Below are 18,972 nucleotides of genomic sequence, written 5' to 3'. Positions count from 1 at the left end.
CAGGGACTGGGAGAACGAAGAACTGCCCACTGTAGGAGAAAATCAAGTTCGAGACCATCTAAGGAATCTGAAGGTGCACAAGTCCATGGGACCTGATGAGATGCATCGATGGGTCCTGAGGGAACTGGCAGATGAAGTGGCTAAGCCACTATCCATCATATTTGAGAAGTCGCGGCAGTCTGGGGAAATTCCCACTGAGTGGAAAAGGGGAAACATAACCCCCATTTTCAGAAAGGGAAAGAAGGAAGACCTGGGAAACTACAGGCCAGTCAGTCTCACCTCTGTGCCTGGCAAGATCATGGAACAGATCCTCCTGGAAACTATGCTAGGGCACATGGAAAATAAGGAGATGAGTGGTGACAGTCAGCATGGCTTCACTAAGGGCAAATCATGTGTGACAAATCTGGTGGCCTCCTATGACGGGGTTACTGCACGGGTGGATAAGGGAAGAGCAACAGCTGTCGTCTTCCTGGACTTGTGCAAAGCATCTGACACTGCCTGCACAACATCCTTGTCTCTAAATTGGAGAGACATGGATTTGACAAATGGACCACTCGGTGGATAAGGAATTGGGTGGATGGTCGCACTCAAAGAGTTGCGGTCAACAGGTCGATGTCCAAGTGGAGACTAGTGACGACTGGCACGCCTCAGGGGTCAGTATTGGGACTGGCGCTGTTTAACATCTTTGTCAGCAAAATGGACATTGGGATTGAGTACACCCTCAGCAAGTTTGCCAACAACCACCAAGCTGTGTGGTGCGGTCGACACGCTGAAGGGAAGGGATGCCATCCAGAGGAACCTTGACAGACTTGAGAGGTGGGCCTGTGTGAACCTCATGAAGTTCAACAAGGTCAAGTGCAAGGTCCTGCATCTGGGGCAGGGCAATCCCAAGTACAAACAGAGGCTGGATGATGAGTGGATTTAGAGCAGCGCTTCAGAGAAGGACTTGGGGGTATTAGTGGATGAAACACTGAGTATGAGCCAGCAATGTGCATTTGCAGCCCAGAAAGCCAACCATATCCCGGGCTGCATCAAGAGGAGCGTGACCAGCAGGTCGAGGGAGGGGATTCTGCCCCTCTACTCCACTCTCATGAGATCCCACCTGGAGTACTGTGTTAAGCTCTGGGGCCCCTAACATAAGAAACACATGGACCTGCTCAAGCGGGTCCAGAGGAGGCCATGAAGATGATCAGGGGGCTGGAGCACCTCTCCTGTGAGTATAGGCTGAGAGAGTTGGGGTTTTTCAGCCTGGAGAAGAGAAGGCTCCAGGGAGACCTTATAGCAGCCTTCCAGTACTTAAAGGGGGCCTATAGGAAAGATGGGGAGGGACTCTTTATCAGGGAGCTTAGTGATAGGACGAGGAGTAATGGTTTTAAACTGAAAGAGGGTAGATTTAGAGTAGGTATTAAGAAGAAGTTCTTTACTGTGAGGGTGGTGAGACACTGGAACAGGTTGCCCAGAGAAGTTGTGGATGCCCCATCCCTGGAAGTGTTCAAGGCCAGGCAGGATGGGGCTTTGAGCAACCTGGTCTAGTGGAAGGTATCCCTGCCCATGGCAGGGGGGTTGGAACTAGATGATCTTTAAGGTCCCTTCCAACCCAAACCATTCTATGATTCTATGATAGGACCTGTTGTCTGCTTAACATCATGTAATATATTTGTCAGTGATTCAGGAGAAAGTATGAAATGGAAACAAATACTAATTAAGCTTGCATTAGTCACAAGGAGACAGGACAAGTCATTTATACTCTTATCCAAGTCATTTGGTGAACTGGGAACAAAAAACTGTGTATAAATGAATGTGCATTCAGAGAGCCTGAAAGAGTAGGCAGACCACTAGTTGCATGGGATGTACACTCTTGGGAAGCAAGAAACCTAAAAAGGTCTTCAGAAACATGGAAGAAACAATGCACATAAACTGTCCACGCAAAGCAAGAGCTAAAGAGGGTGCATGAGCCACGGACAACCTGGTACAAGCAGCTGATGCACACTACTGCAGCAGCAAGGCCATACTGGTACCCTGAAATGGCCATGAAGAACAAAGCCAAAACACAGATGTAAGGGGTAAAGTAGGAGGAAGGAAATAGCAACAGAACCTTTAGAAAAAATAGTCAGTACAAAACACGAAGATGGGGAGAAAAGCACAGTAAGACCAGATAAGGAAAAGGGATTGTCGTGGTTTAACCCCAGCCAGCAACTAAGCACCACGCAGCCGCTCACTCACTCCCCCCCATCCAGTGGGATGGGGGAGAAAATCGGGAAAAGAAGTAAAACTCGTGGGTTGAGATAAGAACGGTTTAATAGAACAGAAAAGAAGAAACTCATAATGATAACACTAATAAAATGACAACAGTAGTAATAAAAGGATTGGAATGTATAAATGATGCGCAGGGCAATTGCTCACCACCCGCTGACCGACACCCAGCCAGTCCCCGAGCGGCGAAATCCCTGCCCCCCCTTCCCAGTTCCTATACTAAATGGGACGTCACCTGGTCTGGAATACCCTGTTGGCCACTTTGGGTCAGGTGCCCTGGCTGTGTCCTGTGCCAATTTCTTGTGCCTCTCCAGCTTTCTCGCTGGCTGGGCATGACTTTAGTCAACTCCTTGACTTTAGTCTAAACACTACTGAGCAACAACTGAAAACATCAGTGTTATCAACATTCTTGCATACTGAACTCAAAACATAGCACTGTACCAGCTACTAGGAAGACAGTTAACTCTATCCCAGCTGAAACCAGGACAGGGATCAAGGAAGGAATCAAAGATGTATAGAAGGCATTTACTAGAAAGTGATGTAGGAGGCCCAATAAGAAGGTGCAAGGAAGTTATTGGTACAAGAAAGAAATTAAGATGGAGCACAGATCCAGCAAGGCAAAAAAAAAACCAAACAAACAACTATGACAGCACTGTCAGTGACTAAGGAGAAGGAAAAACAGTTGCAGGACATAAAGATAAGAGAAAAGTTGTATTAGATGGTACCAAAGCTATGTGATGCGGTGAGAGGATAATACAGTCACTCTCATATGGCCTCTGCCATGTATCATGCAATAGCTTCCTAGGAGCTATTCCCCTGCTGAATGGCCGAATGTAATAGAGAAACTGGGGCAGCAACAGCCGCTCAGGGAAGACATGTCCACACGAGTCTTGTCCACACAGGCTCAGCATTCTGGAAGAAAGGGCAGGCAACGTGGCAGGAGTACAGGGATCTTGTTAGGTCACACAGAGAGGAAATTAGAAATGCAAAAGCTCAGCTAGAACTAAATCTGGCCACTGTCATAAGGGACAACAAAAAATGTTTTTACAAATATGTTAACAGTAAAAAGAATCCCAAGGAGAATATCTATCCTTTAATGGATACAGAAGGGAACGTTGCCACCAGAGATGAGGAAAAGGCTGAGGTACTTAATGCCTTCTTTGCCTCAGTCTTTAATAGCAAGACCAGTTATCCTCAGGGTACTCTGCCTCCTGAGCTGGAAGGCAAGGATGAAGAGCAGAATATACCTCCCTTAATCCAGGAGGAAATAGTTAGTGACCTACTATGCCATCTGGACACTCATGAATCTATGGGACCAGATGGGATCCATCCAAGAGTACTGAGGGAACTGGCGGAGGTGCTTGCCAAGCCACTCTCCATCATCTATCGGCAATCCTGGTCAATGGGGGAGGTCCCAGAGGACTGGAGGCTTGCCAATGTGACACCTATTTACAAGAAGGGTCAGAGGGAGGATCCGGGGAACTACAGGCCTGTCAGCCTGACCTCTGTACCAGGGAAGATTATGGAACAGTTCGCCTTGAGAGAACTCACATGGCAAGTCCAGAACAAGCAGGGGATCGGGCCCAGTCAGCATGGGTTAACGAAAGGCAGGTCCTGCTTGACCAACCTGATCTCCTTCTATGACCAGGTGACTTGCCTAGTGGATGAGGGAAAGGCTGTGGATGTTATCTACCTTGACTTCAGCAAGGCTTTTGACACTGTCTCTCATGGCATGCTCCTTGAGAAGCTGGCATCTCATAGCTTGGACAAGTGCACTCTTCGCTGGGTGAAAAACTGGCTGGCTGGATGAGCCCAGAGGATTGTGGTGAATGGGGTGAAATCCAGTTGGCAGCGGGTCACAAGTGGTGTTCCCCAGGGCTCAGTGTTGGGGCCAGTTCTGTTTAATATCTTTATCAATGATCTGGATGAGGGGATTGAGTGCACCCTCAGCAAGTTTGGAGACAACACCAAGTTGGGAGGCAGGGTCAATCTGCTTGAGGGTAGGAAGGCTCTACAGAGGGATCTGGACAGGCTGATCAATGGGCCGAGGCCAACTGTATGAGGTTCAACAAGGACAAGTGCCAGGTCCTGCACTTCGGTCACAGCAACCCCATGCAGCGCTACAGGCTTGGAGAAGAGTGGCTGGAAAGCTGCCCGGTGGAAAAGGACCTGGGTGTGCTGGTTGACAGCCGGCTGAATATGAACCGGCAGTGTGCCCAGGTGGCCAGGAAGGCCAACGGCATCCTGGCATGCATCAGAAATAGTGTGGCCAGCAGGAGCAGGGAGGTGATTATTCCCCTGTACTCAGCACTGGTGAGGCTGCACCTTGAGTACTGTGTTCAGTTTTGGGCCCCTCACTACAAGAAAGACATTGAGGTGCTGGAGCATGTCCAGAAAAGGGCATCCAAGTTGGTGAGGGGCCTGGAGCACAAGTCTTATGAGGAGCAGCTGAGGGAGCTGGGGCTGTTTAGTCTGGAGAAAAGGAGGCTGAGGGGAGACCTTATCGCTCTCTACAGCTACCTGAAGGGGGGTTGTAGCAAGGTGGGTGCTGGTCTCTTCTATCAGGTGGCTGGAGATAGGATGAGAGGAAATGGCCTGAAGTTGTGGCAAGGGAGGCTGAGGTTGGGTATTAGGAAAAACTTCTTTACTGAGAGGGTTGTCAGACATTGGAATAGGCTGCCCAGGGAAGTGGTTGAGTCACCATCCCTGGAGGTATTCAAAAAGCACATAGACAAGGCACTCCAGAACATGGTTTAGTGGGCATGGATGATGGTTGGACTCGATGATCTTGAAGGTCTTTTCCAACCTAAATGATTCTATGATTCTGTGATTCAAATAAGGAGCCACTGAGGATGTTCAGCTGAGCAGGAGCAAGAAGTAAGAGATGGAAGCAGTCCAGGCATGGTCCCTTCGTAAGCATGCTGCTCAAGGCCTAGCTATGTCAGCACAACCAAGTAGCTGCTGCCAATTTTGCTGGAGAATCGCCATCCATTCTATTCATACCTAGAAAGTTGGGAAAATTTGGCCATAACCTACAGGTGCTTGAAGGAACTACACTGAAAGTTTGTAAATAAGAAGCGACCTGAAGTACTTACAGAGAAAATAAGCAAGTACTTCATAATATAACCATAACAGTAAGATTATTACCCACCTTAACTTGTAATACTTTTATTGAGGGATTAAATGTCTTTTGTAAAGACAATGTATTATATTAATGTGTGCTAATTTGCATAACAGTATTTCTCTCCACAATTGCAAGTTCTTGTACCATGACAATAAAAAAAAGTGAGGATCTCCAAAAGCCAAGTTCTCAGGTCAAGTCAGGTTCCTCCCACCCAGCCATCACATACAGCACCGATTCCTGAAGCCAAAAAGTTCTCCCCAAACAAACTGAAACTACTTACCACCATTTCCTTTTTCTACTTCTTTTTTTTTCCAACAGGAGCATGAGTACCTGGCAGGTGGGCAAAAGAGGTTAAGTTGTGCTGGGTAAAGAAAGCTCTCCGTATTTACAGCCCTTTTCCCCAACACTTTTTACATACCCTGCAGCTGGCTATTTTTCATTTCCTAATCTGCATTTCATCTCAAAACAACCTCCAAGCCCACCTCCAGAACTCTGGTAATTTACCAGAGCTCCCTACCCCTTCCTCTATGATTTATTATTTTCCTTATTTTCCTACCATTTTCAAGGCACTGCTTCCTAGCCTACCACTGCTCCTCTGCCTTTTGACTCTTCCTTAAGCTGAGTGCTCCAACATGTGCTCAGATGTCTTTACTATACTGATGCAAAGAAGTATTTAGCTCTCAGCTATGGCAGGAAGCAGTGGTGCACAGAAACAACATTCCGTGCAGTAGAAACAGAGCACAGGCGAGTCCAAATGTGATGTGCGGAATAGGCCTCCACAGAGCAGGTCAAGGAGACAAAGCAGAGGAAACAAAAGACAAGGAGAGTCATATGCAACAGTGCAATCTAAACAGCAAGTAAGCCATCAGAGTAGCAATAAGTGCAGACAGATCCTTGCTAAAATATTGGAGAATTTCCCACTCTTTTCATCTGAATTGTCCAGAAGATTTCAGAGGGTTTTATTTTAATTTTCTCTTTTAAGTAGTGTTTTTGTTTGGTACTTGCGAGGTCTTTTTTTCAAATTAAAAGTGAAGGGACTCAGCTATGCACAACACTCACTACACAGCAGCATAATTCTCCTATTAAGCTTTACTCTCAATTCTGTAAATCCAGAATGAGAACTCTCCCATCCTTTATCACCCAGGCCTACTGGATGGTATAATCCAAGACATCTGTGTTCTGCTTCTCTCCAAGGCACCTTCATCCTTGCATGAAACTCAAAGAAAACCCTAAACTCACCACCTGCTTCCAGGGACTCCATCTATCCACACCATGCAGAATACCCACTACATGACTAAGAAAAACATAATTGGGCTCATGAAGTTTTACTTCCTTTTGGTGAAAATTGATTTCCAAAAAAAGTTCTCCTATCTTCACTCTTCTTCCCATCCAAAGTACACTAAAGAAAGTATTTTTATATTCCATTTTAAATCAGTACAAAGGACTTGTGTAGGTATGGGAAGCCTATATAGTTCAGATGGCTAATACACAAAGGAAACAACAAAGTCAAAGATGGGGAAGGGAGTTTCAGCTAAACTATTTAACTGCTATATTTTTTTTTCCTTTAAAGTTGTTTAACAGCAATGACTGACATCTAGAATAAAAGAAGCCTTTATCATTTACTATCCTCAGACTTCTAACTAAGACTGTGGAAAAATTCACATTTCTGACACCATCAGATCTCCGACCAAAGGTCCACTTAGCCAACAGTTAGTACCAGATGCTCAAATAAAGACTCCAAGAAATAAAATTAAAAAAAGAAAATCTTGTGATTTTTTTTTTTTTTTTTTACAACTGTATCAGGTATTCTAATAAACATACTCCTGTACATTAAAACCTTTTTTCCTATATGGGTAGACCATCATAGCCACAACACACTTATTGCAAAAAACAAGACATACATATTGCCCTTGTATGACCTTCCTGTTTCCAACAGCCATGGTTTACTAACATCCTGAACCTGGACAACCATGTTTAATAGCCAGCAGTGGACTTGTCTAATACCTGTGTTTGAACCCATACCTACTGTAGACAGCTGAAATATCTTAGTAATAAATGCTACAATCTAATTTGGCATGAGCTAAAAAAAAAACAAAACCAAACACCATTTGTGTTTGTTTTACGCCTGTTGCCTGATAATTTCATCACATGTTCATATATTCTATAAATAGTAACTTGCCTTTCCTCCGTGATGACTGATGATCTCTAGCATAGTTATCTTCATCTATCATTTTTCTAAAGAATTCTCATGTACCTCCTCTGATGGAAATCTCTCCACCTCTCACTATACGTATCACTTTCTCTAGATTTCTTCTAGTTCTACTAGTCACTGCATCTTAAGGGATCTAGAACTGCATTCACTCTTGAAGACACAGGCGAACCATGGATTTATACAATATTATAACAGTAACTTCGGTTTTGTTAATTCTTTTCCTGTAATATCTAACATCGAATTTTCCATTTTAATTGCTACTGTTAAGCTTAGGTTTGCAGAGAACTATCTATAAAGATGCTAAGATTTCTTTCCTGAGCCAAAAGAGATAATTTTGACAACAATGTGGCTACATTGGTAGTCTTATTTTCTCTACACAATTTACATATGAATTCATCAACCTTAAATTTACTGGGCCGTATTATCATCCAGTTTTGAAACACCCTTCCCCAATCTTAAGAGACAGCTTTAGGTTCTACTGCACTGAATACTGTTACATTATCAGCTAATTTTGTTGCTTCACTATTTATCTCTTTAGAAATCATTCATCATACACTGAACACCAATGGGGAACCAAAAAGGCACTCCTTCCATTACAGAAACTGAACATTTTTTCATCCTTCTGCAGCCACCACCTCCAGCAGCTCTGGGGGCCAAGGGATTCTACTAGTTCAGGTTAGTCCTCTCCAAAGCTATGCCTGTAGTTTCTTAATGGCTCGTCAATTAGTGAAAGTATACTTTTGGTCTTTGTCTCCATTATCCCTTGACTAGCAGGTTTGTGTCTCTCTGTGTTTTTCTTTAGCACTTCCCCCATTTACTTATTATCCTCTTTGCACTGAAAACATCCTTGACTGCACAAACTTAATGAAAAGGTGTACTCTCACCTTGCACATACCCTTACATTTTCTCATGAAGTTCAACAAAGGGACATGCAAAGTCCTGCACCTGGATTTATGAGAGGAGGAAGCAAAGACAGTAGGATGATTTTCTATATATACTTCAATCACTAGAGAAGTCCATGTTGGAATACTGAATAAAGTAGTGCCAAGTACAATCCAGAAGTCTGAAAAATGTTGTCCCTGAAAGATTTAAATAATGCAACATGTTTCATGAACTAAAGTTGAGAGATGAACATGATGATGATGATGTTTAAGTATATTCAATGTAAGTACCAACATTCAAAAAATCTCAAGTGATAAAAAGCTTTTAAATTAGATAGAAAAAAATACAGAACAAGAGCCGGTGGATGAAAGCTGACACGAGACAAACTGTACCACAAATCATTACCACACAGCGCAGGTCAGTTCAGAGCATGGGGCAGGGATCACGCTCCTAACAGTTACAATGACACTCTCTCCTACATAAGCACAGCTGACACTGTTAAAACCTTCACCCCTTACCTTCAGGATAGTCTAGCCCTCACAAACAAGGTATCTACAGAATCAAAGTAGAGGGGCTAGCATGGCCATTAGAAGATCTTCAAATCCTTTCTTGCCCCAAATCAGTATTGACCTGCGAAACCCCTTCTTAACAGATATTTATCTAAGTTCTTAACTGATAGAGGCTCTACAGCCATATATTCCATTTTTAATTTACAACAGCTAAACAAACTGCAGCTTGTCTTTCTGGTAGGTATAAGGCTCACGGTGAGGACAAATGAAAGTCCACTAGTGCTCAGTAAAATACAGTTGTCAGGTGATCCAAAAGTCTTCTTTAGCCATAAATTCCATTAATCTGTAAACAACCATGATCTTGCAGATCAACACCTGGCTTCATGGCTGGTGTTGACACCAGGGCTTTGGCTTCTATGATCACAAGCTGTTCTTTGATGAATACAGATTACTGGGGAGAGATAGGATTCACCATCAGCCAGTTCCCTCAGGACTCTGGCATGCATTTCATCAGGTCCCATGGACTTGTGTATGTTCAGGTTCCTCAGATGTTCTAGAGCCTGATCTTCTCCTACAATGGGTAGGTCTTCTTTCCCCCAGTTCCTGCCTTGAGATTCAGGGACTGGAGAGATTTGGGAAGAGCAATCACCAGTGAAAACTGAGGGGAGGAAAAAGCTGTTGCGTACTTCATCCTTCTCCACGTCTATTGCCACCAGACTGCCCGTCTCATTTATTGGGGGGTACAATTTCTTTTGTCTTCCTTGTCTGACTAGCATACCTGTAAAAGCCCTTCTTATTATTCTTCAAATCCCTTGCCAAATTTAGCTCCAGTTGTGCCTTAGCTTTCCTGATCCCATCCCCACACTCCTGGGCAGTATCCCTACATTCTCTCCAGGATGAATGTTCCTGCTTCCACTGCCTATGCATTTCCCTTCCTTGTGTAAGGAGGTCCTTACTCAGCCATGCTGGTTTCCCACCTTCCTCACCTGATTTATTGAACATGGGAATCCATAGTTCTTGTGCTCTAAGAAAAATGTGTTCAAATAGCTGCCAGCTCAATGTCCAAACGGAGATCAGTATCAAGTGGCGTCTCTCAGGGGTCCATATTGGGACTGGTACTGTTCAATATCTTTATTAATGACATAGATAGTGGGATTGAGTGCACCCTCAACAAATTTGCAGATGACATCAAGCTGAGTGGTGCAGTTGATAGGCTGGAGGGAAGGGATGCCATCCAGAAGGACCCTGACAGGCTTGAAAGGTGGGCCCATGTGAATCTCATGAAGTTCAACAAGACCAAGTGCAAGGTCCTGCACATGGGTCAAGGCAATCACCAGTACCAGTGCAGAGTGGGGGATGAATGGATTGAGAGCAGCTCTGCGGAGGACTTGGGGATACTGGTAGATGAAAAATTAGAAATGAGCTGGTAACATGTGCTTGCAAGCCAACCACATCCTGGGCTGCATCACAAGCAGCATGGCCAGCAGGTCGAGGGAGGGGATTCTCCCTCTCTACTCTGCTCCCCTGAGACCCCAACTGGATCCAGCTCTGCGGTCCACAGTACAAGACATGGACCTGTTGGAACTGGTCCAGAGGAGGGCCATGAAAATTATCAGAAGGCTGGAACAAAGATGAGAGAGTTGGGGTTGTTCAGCCTGGAGAAGAGAAAGCTCCAGGGAGACCTTATCGGGGCCTTTCAATACTTAAAGGCTGCAACACTACAGAAGATGGAGAGAGGCTTTTTACCGAGGCCTGTAGTGATAGGTCAAGTGGCAATGGTTTTAAACTGAAAGAGGGTAGGTTTAGATTGGACATAAGGAAGACGTTTTTTACAATGAGGGTGGTGGAACAGGACCAGATGATCTCTGAAGGTCCCTTCCAACCCAAACCATTCTATGATTCTCTGAACCACATACTAAATGAGCTTTGTACTTTCTCCTGCAACTACTCATATTGGCCACTGTCCACATAGAGTCTGATCAGCACTCCAGCCAGCTCAGTCACTATATGGTTATCCCTATGATCTCAAAGAAGAAAAAACAAGAATGAAAAACCTTAAGTAACCTTGCAGTATGTCCCTTCTCTACCATGGAAATGGAAAGCTTTACAAAATTATCTACAAGCAACATTTAAAAATCATTCCTCACTGACCTAACAGCTGCAAACACAGCTCTTGTTCTCCATCTAGACATCACCTTTTAACTGTAAATTCTACAGTTGCCATTAATCATTCATATTTTGCCAGGGGAAAATGACTGGTTTAAATCTTTAAAAATCATGAATTTATAAATTTTGAATGTTATGCCTTGTTAGGCCTTGCAATTTCACCAAATGAAGTCCAATTTCTTTCACATCATCAAAAGCACATTTGCAAACCAAAGGCCACATGCTTATCAAAAGTTAAGTTTATACAATTTCCCACTTCAGTGCAATAGTTATGCTTATAAATTTAAAAATATATGGTTGGTAAATTGTATTTTCTTCTCTGCAGTTTAGGATCTTGAAAGGAGCTGAACTATCTTTAAACAAATTATTTTTTAAATTCATTCACAGACAGAGAATAAGTGTGCCAAATTTCAGGGTAAAGAGTAAAAGATACAGTGTTGATTAGACTCTGAAACTGACATTCTTGGAGCAGGCAAATTCTTCAGTCCAGCTAAGGGCTTTAATTAAGTCATGGTGATGGTTATATTCAAAGAGAAATGCTTCTATTCCGAGCTTTGGACAACTACCATAGACAAACATAGACATCATCATTATGTGTCATGGTTTAACCTCAGACAGCAACTAAGCACCACACAGCCACTCACTCATTTCCCCCCCACCCAGTGGGATGGAGGAGAGAATCAGCAGGGAAAAAAAAGTAAAACTCGTGGGTTGAGACAAGAACAGTTTAATAGAACAGAAAGGAAGAAACTAATAATGATAATAATAATAGAATGACAACAATAATAATAAAAGGATTGGAATATACAAAACAAGTGATGCACAATGCAATTGCTCACCACTCGCCAACTCATGCCCAGTTAGTTCCCGAGTGGCGATGCCCCCCACCCAGGCCAGCTCCCTCCAGTTTATATACTGGGCATGACATCACATGGTATGGAATACCCCTTTGGCCAGTTGGGGTCAGCTGTCCTGGCTGTGTCCCCTCCCAACTTCTTGTGCCCCTCCAGCCTTCTTGCTGGCTGGGCATGAGAAGCTGAAAAATCCTTGACTTAGTATAAACACTACTTAGCCACAACGAAAAACATCAGTGTGTTATCAACATTCTTCTCACACTGAATCCAAAACATAACACTATACCAGCTACTAGAAAGAAAATTAACTCTATCCCAACCAAAACCAGGACACTACAAAATAGTAAAGGCTATTGGACTATCAAAGGCCATAAAGGAAAGGACAGGCAGTTTGCCTCTCAACATTGGAACCAACGAATAGAGAGTTTTTAAAAAAATGGAAGGAAGATCAAAACAGCTTTCCATAAAATTCATGGGACCCTTGTCCAGCGTTGAGGTGCCAGTGCTATCAATATATCCAAGTACAAGAATGACCATATCACTGCTACCTTCATGTTTACTTAGTGAATATCAGAACCATTTGACAAGGGCATCTCAGGCTGTCAGTTCACGAAAATCAGACATACTTCACTTGATGACCTCTGAGTAACATTTCCTGAACAAGACTTACCAGCCACTGTCTACATTATGCAAGCATTACAGAGAACACAGCAATAACTTTGTGAGCTAGAAGAAAAAGCATGCAAGTTGTAGTTATTTGCTTGTTTCTATGCTCTTAGGACACTTCTGTATAAATGAAAAACCTGGATAACTCCCAGGGTAGAATACCAGAACTCTTAATGCTGTACATTTTGAATTAAGAACCATTCAATTCCTCCAACTGCACCTTTCCAGAAAAGCTAAGTTCCTGGAATGCTATTCAAGGGGAGACTAGCAAATTCCAGGTGCTAGCCCAAGCGCTCTGTTTGGAAACCACTGTGGCAATACTGTACTAGAAGAGGAGTAAGCTCCAAGTGATTAAGAGTACTGGAGTTAAAGTTAACACCTTTCATCAAAAAGCTAAAGGAGTTCTAATACATAAGCTCTTTTGATTTCAGTGAGGGTTGTGGAGTCTCTGCAGGAATATACATTAGCAGGTATATTCTGCATTAACTTTAACATCAATGGATTCTTAACAAGCTAGTCAGCATAGAGAAGAGGGCATGTGATAGTTACAGGAACAGAAAGAAATGGAGTGGGGTGTCAGAACTGAAAACAAAAGAAACTTTCCTAAATGTCAGCTAGAAGAAGCCTTTTGCCACATTTGCTGCCTGGCATTCAGTGGTCATCTTGAACCCAACACCATCCATAAGTGCAAAAAGAAGTAAAAAAATTACAAAAGCATTTCCTGCTTAGCAGGTTATTATTCTCATTGTCTTTACTTCCAATTTCTTTGCCAAGCATCCGCAGTCACCCCCTTTTTGTCTGGTCTCTCCCTCTGCCAAATAGCTCTCATCCCTACCTCAGCCTTATACCAGTTGGAACCTGAATGAGAACTACCAAACTGCCTTTCTAAAAGACACACCCTTACTCATCAACAGCTGCAAGCTGGATCCAGGTACCCACTATCTTTAGGAACATGCCAAAGTGAATGGTCCTATAGACCTCCCCAGTCTCAGAATCCAAGAGAACATTCAACTGAACAGAAAAGGGCAGAATAGTGATGGAAAACATCATCACAGAAAAGTCAATCACAGAAAACTGGAACTACTCCTTCCAATGAAGATAACTTAACATTGAAACAGCAGACCTAAGCATTTGGGGGATTTTCTAACATTATTTACTCCCAACTGCTGACTCCATAATTAGATGACTGCAAAAATTTAAAAGGTATGTGGAAGAAAAAAAATGATTCAGCATTTGCCTCATTTTCCTATTCCTTTTCCACATATCCATTACTAGTCAGAGACAGGATACTTTGGTCTGACTCAGCGCAACACAGTTCTTAAGTTCAAGTAAGTTATGATTGGTAGACTAGTACTGGTATGTCTCTGTAACAGACTTTCCCCAGCTCAGCCAGAATCAAAAAGCCAGAGGTAGCAGGCACTGGGCACAGTTCATAACTGTGCTGCAGCAGGCTAAGCAGCATGGTTGTTAAAGGGGCAAATCAGATGACAATAGCAAGCCTAATGTGTCTTAAAATTAAAGTTATAAGCTAGGCTATTTATTTCCAATGCAAAATAGAATGCATTTTTTGACCACACAATTTACGCTACCAGAGGAGTGACCTGTGCAGGCTGTAAAAGGTGAAAAGACACTCATCCAGTTGTGAGAAAAACAAAGTCCCTTACAGGCATACTGTGCACTGACTGGGAGAAAAGATACATAGATACAGGTGGATATTCACCAGTGGAAGCAACAAGAATGGAACTAATGGTAGAACATAAAGACCTGAGTGGCAGATTTGAGTACCTTATCATGGAGATGATCAATGCGTATCCAACAACAGCAGGTACTGAAGAAGTCTACCAGCCGGGAAGATCTAACCATGTTAATTTAAACCTGCTGCGAGAAGCATGGTAACCCTAAAAATCAACAACCATCTGACAAGAACTAATGACATTTACTTGTAGCTAATGAAGTAATGAATTATGACAAAGAACACCTGCTACTACTACTCCTACTTTTCATTCTTTCCTCTATTAGGCCTGCTCCTAGCAACAGCATTCTCTAATGTTACTCACTCTGAGCCAGTCTACTCTGCCTAATCAGCACCCTCCCTGCCAGCACTAGCAGAAACTATCACAGAAGTAGTTGGCTACTTAACAAACCAGCTTAGGTCAACAGCAGCAAGCAGGCAGTTCAGGATTTATTTCACAAAATAACATTTCCCATATGTCCAAAGGCAAACATTTTCTAGTCCCAATACAAAGCACAGACACATTCTTTCAACCTAGAACAGGTCATTTTTCAAAGGGCTAAAACCTACCTGTACCAGACTAGGTAGCTGATGAACACCCGGAGTCACATATGTATAGACCAAAAGGAAGCAGGAAACTTATCCAATAGAATGGGGCAGGAGACCAGATATTATGTCATGATGAATTAGTAGCAGAAACTCTCATTGACCTGAAGCAGGAACAGCTCTAAGACAGCAGGCCGAGGATGCATTTGGATCCAGCTCTGAAAAGAGAAAGTACACACTGAGTGAGAGGGAAGTAATATACAATATAAATAAAATTTCCTAGAACAGCACCAACCCATGTGACACTTCATAAGCAACACAACTGGGGAAAAAAAAAAAAGAGGGAAAAAGCAAGAAAGAAAAGATACAACTGACATAGTGATTAGGGACTTCTCTGCAGACAACTGCGCACAGATGCATGTCCATGTTGCCAAGACAGTGCTTTTGCCCAGGCACTAGGCCATCCTTACAGGCTATTCAAGCCAGCTTGTATTTGGGGACACTGGAAAAAACATGAAGAAAGTACACCACTTGCCTATAGCCTGTCAACATGTTGAGGCATGCTCTATTAAGAACCATAGGGTGGTTAAGATTGGAAAGGATCCCTGGAATTTGCCTGGCCGAACCAAGAAGCAAGGGTATCTTCTTAAATAGATGTTCTCAGTTATGTTCCTGCCATCAGACACCTCTGGTAACCCTTGGGAAAGCAGGCCAGTTCAGGAACTTTAACCATGTCAACTTGCTTTCATTCTTAAAAAATCAAATCCTTCAGGGCTATCAGAATACTCTAGCATTTCAAGCAGGCATCGTTAGCTGCCCTGGCAGGATGGTGAGAGTGTTGCAGACTGGGAGAACTAATGATCCTACAGATTTAGGGTATAGTCAGGCAGCTTCAGTGTCTGCATATTCATGATAGGTCCCAGAGCAGATGAGCCAGAGTAAGACGGAAAAGGGAGCTGCTCCTCGGGAAGAGCTGAGCAAGCTGCACATGTGTATACAAAGCACTGCTTTTTCTGACAGATCTCTACCGTAGCTGATGAAGAAATGAAGCATTACAGCAGAACAGATTTGAACACCAGCACTTACAGCATTCACGGGTGTAAGCGCATACCTAGTCATTCAGTTAGAAGCAACTGCTCAAAGAATGGATAGGCACGAAAGGGAAATACGAGCATCACAGTGCCAGCCTAGGCAGCGCTGGTCAGCACAAGAGCAGACAACTCCATCAGGGACAGTAACAAGGCTCTAGGTCCAGCAGGGTCAAAACAAGGGAAGAACAAAGGGCAGAAAGAAGATCATGGTGTGAACCGTGCTAAAATAGAGCTGAAGTCAAGGAAGGATAGAGTCCAAGAAAGCAGTGGCTGAGCCAGAACACAGCAATGGAGGCAGTGCAGGTGAGAAGGGCTGGGCCAGGAGAGCGCATGAGGTACAGAAAGGAATATCACTGCAGCACTGTGGAAAAGGAGGCAACCAAAGGCTGACAGTGTTGGGAATCTCACCCTCACCCTGCCTTATGGGCAAGGCCAGGCTAGGAGTTTCTTCCTCACAGACAAGAGGGCAGAGGATTCTGCCAGGGAAGATGGGCTGTTTTCTCATGGTGGTGTCCCCATGGTAAACAGTAGGTTGTTGATTGCTCCTGAGGCAGCACCAAGGAACTGGTTATTTTCAGAAGCTGCAGCACTGCCCTGGATGGACAGTAGCATGAAGCCAGTCTCTCCAAGAAGGGCAGTGCTGAAAGCACTAGGCAAGGATACTGCACAAATGCACCCCCAGACCATGCAAACTGGTGAATGACCTCGCTTTCTCCTCAGTCCCCCATTTAATTTCTACCTCAGTCTTTCCCAGCAGCAACTTGCACACAGGGTCCCTCCACAGGCCATGCTGATAGAGGAAACCGAGGAGAGTTCAAGCCCCAGGGAACAAGAGAGAGGGAGGGAGGGAGGGAGGGATCAGCAATCTCCAGCAGCAAGCTTGTGGCACCAAAGTACGATGGTTTCCTGTGTGGGAAGTCAAGAATATCTTCTGGAAGGCCATGCAGAGCATTAGTCTCCTACAGACACAGATCAGTTTGTCCTGAGAGAGTATCTGGGACTAAGTATCTCCCTCTGAAAACAGAGCTGAGGGGCAGTTTAGTGGCTGCAAGTCAAACACTCTCTCTCAAAAGGTGCTGCCTCCTGCATGAAGGCTGGTTGTTCCCGGATCACTGGAGACAGCTGTCAGTTAGTCGCAGATCAGCACTGGGGTGTGGAGTGTCTCCAGGGACAGGGTGTTAAGAAGAGGACCCTCCTCTCCAGAGGACCATGCCAGGGCAGGCTGGGTGATTCCAGACGAGCGTGCTGCTCTCTCCCCCGGCAAAAGTCACTCCCTGATGAGGGAAAGCCTCCCGAGGGAGCCTGCAGTCCACATTTGGGAGTGGTCAATGAGCATCGGGCTTCCCCTCTCTGCCTGCCTCTCCAAGCTAGCTGGGCCCCTGTGAGGCAGCAAAGCCACCGCAGCTCGCCCAAGGATGCGGGGGCACGCGCCGGGACAACCGGCGGGGGCCAGGTGGGCGGCTGCACCGGCGCAACGCCGAGTCCGGAGGGAAGAACAGAGAGAGCGGCGCGCCAGCTGTCAGGGTGTTCCAGCCCCCGGCTCCGCGGGGGAGCTGTGCGGCGGCAGCGGAGTGCCGCGGGGCGGGGGCACCACCGGGCGGCATACCAGCGGCCCGGGGTCTGCTGCCCGGACCCCGCCAGTCTCCCGGTCGGACGTGCCCTGCAGGCAGCACCGGGGCGGGAGCAGCGCCAGCGCCCGGGGTCCGTGCCCGGCCCGGGGGTGCCGCTGGCAGGGGGCAGTGCCCGGGCGGAGGCGTCCCGCAGCCAGAGCTCCCGCAGGTGCCCGGGGTAGAGCCACGGCAAGGCGCCGCCGCGGGGTCGAGCTGGACGAAAGCCCGTGGCGGGGGGCGGGGGGGGGGCGCGCCGGGACCCGAGGCGAGGCTCACCGTCCCGTCCATGCTCCTCCCCGCCGCGCCGCTCTCCCGCTCGCACCGGGGCCGCCGTCCCAGCGCCGGGCGCGGGGCGCCTGCGCGGCGCTGCAGACAGCGGCGCAGGGACCGTCTGCAAAGTGCGCGTCGCCTGCCGCCCGCGGAGGAGCGACAGCGCGGTGCCGGGACGGGCTGCCCGCAGCGCCCCAGCCGCCGGGGAAGAGGGTCCCGGTGCGAGAGCGACCGCTCCGCCGGCCCAGCCGCGCTCCGACCTCCCGCGTTTTAGCGCCGCTTCGACAACGGGAGGACGCTGTAGCCGCTGTCCCCGCGCCCGCTTCCCAGCCCTGCGGGGGCGGCGCGGCGCGGAGCTCCTCCTGTGGACGGGCGGGGGCGGCGCCCGTACCTTTCCAACCCCTCGGGCCGCCCCGGCCCTACCGCCTCTGGAGGGCTCTCACCACCCGCCTGCGTCCACGGCAACCGCGGGAGAGGGTCGGATAAGCTGCGGGTCCGCCGCCACAGCGTCGCCGGCGCAGTCCGTCCCGCCGCCACGACCCCCAGCTCCCTGCCAGCACCGAGCTGCGGTGCCACAGCCCCCTCACCCGCCAGAGCACCTCACTCGCCGCCAGACCCGCCTCACTCGCCGCCACAGCCGCTTCACTCGCCGCCAGAGCGCCCCCCGCTCGCCACAGCCCCCTCGCTCCCCGCTACGGCCCCCTCACCCGCCCGTACGCCCCTCACTCACCACCGCCCCCCGCCGCCACAGCGCTCCGGCTCGCCGCCACAGCCCCCCGCGCCACCCCAGCGCCCCTCACCCGCCGCCAGAGCAACCCTTACTATCACAGCTCCCCCAACCCGCCGCCACAGCCCCCCGCCTCCAGAGCGCCCCTCACCCGGCAAAGCCCGCCGCGCCGACGCAGCGGCCCTCGCTCACCGCAGCGACAGCCCCCCCTCACTCGCCACCGCCCCCTGCCGCCACAGCGCCCCTCACCCGCCGCCAGAGCCCCCGTTACTGTCACGCCTCCCCTAAGCCGCCGCCACAGCGCCGCCGCCATCCGGCCCGGCCCCGGCC

The 18,972-nt window shown here is 46.9% G+C and overlaps 1 protein-coding gene across 5 annotated transcripts in view; it reads right to left on the bottom strand.

Annotated features, from left to right (window-relative positions):
- The window catches only part of SMARCD3 (SWI/SNF related BAF chromatin remodeling complex subunit D3), a 118,716-nt gene extending 99,744 nt beyond the window's left edge, over positions 1 to 18,972 (bottom strand). The window contains exons 1-3 of one of the 5 annotated variants that reach the window (XM_069778551.1): positions 17,922 to 18,500; positions 16,775 to 16,941; positions 14,969 to 15,162 (exon numbers count right to left, since the gene is read on the bottom strand). The gene's annotated coding sequence lies outside the window, so the exon portion shown is untranslated. Of the gene's footprint in view, positions 1 to 14,968; positions 15,163 to 16,443; positions 16,752 to 16,774; positions 16,942 to 17,921; positions 18,501 to 18,891 lie in introns of those variants that run through there. The other 4 variants (XM_069778552.1, XM_069778550.1, XM_069778554.1 and 1 more) reach the window with 4 other exon arrangements.

The sequence above is a fragment of the Haliaeetus albicilla genome, chromosome 2 (assembly GCF_947461875.1).
Source record: "Haliaeetus albicilla chromosome 2, bHalAlb1.1, whole genome shotgun sequence".
NCBI lineage: Eukaryota > Metazoa > Chordata > Aves > Accipitriformes > Accipitridae > Haliaeetus > Haliaeetus albicilla.
Note: the sequence above shows the minus strand (reverse complement) of the source record. Positions and strands in the feature narration are given on the sequence as shown.